Raw genomic sequence first — 2,267 nt, forward strand, 5'->3', positions numbered from 1 at the left:
GATGTGGTCCATATATACAATGGAATATTACTCAGCCATCAGAAAGAACGATTTCTCAACATTTGCAGCAACATGGATGGGACTGGAGGAGATTATGCTAAGTGAAATAAGTCAAGCAGAGAAAGACAATTATCACATGGTTTCACTCATTTATGGAACATAAAAAATAGGAAGATCGGTAGGAGAAGGAAGGGAAGAATGAAGGTGGGGTAATCAGAAGGGGGAATGAACCATGAGAGACTGTGGACTCTGGGAAACAAACTGAGGGATTCAGAGGGGAGGGGGGTGGGGGATTGGGATAGGCTGGTGATGGGTATTAAGGAGGGCACATACTGCATGGTGCACTGGGTGTTATATGCAAGTAATGAATCATGGAACATTGCATCAAGAACTGGGGGTGTACTGTATGGTGACTAATATAACAAAATAAATATTATTTAAAAAAATAAAAAATAAAAAGCTACTGAAGATGAAAAAAAAAGAAATACAATCTACAAATTCAATATACCAACAAATTGCAAGTAGGAAAAATACAGAGAAATCTATACAGAGATACATTTTGGTGAAACCAAAATGTTTAACAACAAAGAGAAAAACCTCGACAGAAGCTTGCATGAGGGGGCTTCCCTTACTGTGGGCAGCCAGAGAACACTGTAATTCAACTGTTTGTACCTGCCACCCTTCTGGCTCAGTACCACGGGAGTGACTCGTGTGTCCCAGATGCCTGCGGCTGAGGGCAAGAGTGTCCAGCAGAGGGTGGAGCTCCTCACCGGAAATTGGAGATGCTTGAGGCAGAGAAGCAAGGAACATTTTGCGTGGATTATGAGACCCACCACACAGCGGCCTCTACTCTTGGCAGCCAAGGTCAGGCTGGGAAGCCGATGTACGTGACGCATGACTCAGAGTACCCTTTGAGAATGGCCCTTGCCTTATTGCCGACACCAACTTCGATGTGCTCATGGTGAAGCTCAAGGGCTTTTTCCAGAGTGCCAAGGCCAGCGATTGAGACCTGGAGTACCCGTTAGCAGTACTGTGACTTCCTAGTGAAGACGGGCATGGTCGCCAGGGGACCCAGTTCCCGAGGCCTCTCTGTAGCGGTGGAGTATGACCCCTGGGTGGTAGCTAGCGGCAGCTGGAGCTTGCTGCTCAAGTTCCTACAGAGTTTTCTAGGCAGCCACACACCAGGGAACAGTGTCAGGAACAGCCGCGATGCCATCTATGGCCCAGCAGATACTATGGTCCAGTACGTGGAACTCTTCAGTAAGAGCCACAAGCAGCAGCAGGTGCCGCTGGCTAGGATTCGGTAGTGGCTGACAGCTGCCCGGCTGAGCTCTGTCACCAGGCGGACTGTACAGGAGGAACAGGTGCTGCACCCTGAGGCCCCTGGACCCCAGATACCCGAGGCAGACATGGAGGCTTCTCTCCCTCTTCCCAGCTGTGACTTCCGTTCTGGGGATCTGGACTCCCCTCCCCTGACCCTCACATACAGCCCCCCAGCAGATGTGTCACCCTACACCTTCCTGGACTTGGCCTGTTCTCAAGAATGGTAATTATGAAGAGTGGAGAAGTGTGAAGCTTTCCTGCTTTAGGGGAAAAGGTAGGACAGGGCTGTGCCTGCCTAGTGTTGGTGGGGAAAGCAGTCTGTATCTCCAGCTATTGAGGATTTGGCCTAGGTCCGCAGTGGACCGGCTGGGCTGGGCTGTAATAAAAGCCTCTCCCTCTACTCCAGGGATGCAGTTGGGCCTCTCCTGCACCAGTAGGAGGCATAACTTGGTGTGATGGCTATCATTTCCTGACCTGTTTGCTGAAGTGAACCGTGACATGACTTTTCTAGGGTGTTGCCGGAGTCCTTTGGAGTCTCCCTCTGGCATCTCTCCATTCTGTTGTGAATGAGGTTAAGCTACAGGCTAAGCTGCTCTAATAAAGAGAACCTAAAGTACAGTGGCTCTTAGTAGAAGTTTATTCTTCTCACTTCTAATAGTACAGGTGTAATCAGATGGTCTGGGGCAGACTTAGCTGTGCAAGGTCACTGGGACCTTGGTTTCCTTCTCTCTTGTTGCTCAGCCGATCTTCGGGTGTTGACCTTGCCCACAAGGTCATCTCTGTGTCTACAATACCCTGGGGAAAGAGAACAAAGCAGTTTCTTTTCAAAGGATATGACCTGGAGTCGTTCAAATCAGTGTGGCCACGCTTTGCTGAAAGAGCCTCTTACTTGGGTGGCCATGTGTCCAGTTAAAACTCAGGGGCTTCTGTAGCTGAAAGAAGAA

At 49.3% G+C, this 2,267-nt stretch overlaps 1 pseudogene; it reads left to right on the forward strand.

Annotated features, from left to right (window-relative positions):
* The first annotated feature begins 473 nt into the window (after positions 1-473).
* LOC103665356 lies at positions 474-1,503 on the forward strand (annotated as a pseudogene).
* The last annotated feature ends 764 nt before the right edge of the window (positions 1,504-2,267 follow it).

The sequence above is a fragment of the Ursus maritimus genome, unplaced genomic scaffold (assembly GCF_017311325.1).
Source record: "Ursus maritimus isolate PB19 unplaced genomic scaffold, ASM1731132v1 scaffold_8, whole genome shotgun sequence".
NCBI lineage: Eukaryota > Metazoa > Chordata > Mammalia > Carnivora > Ursidae > Ursus > Ursus maritimus.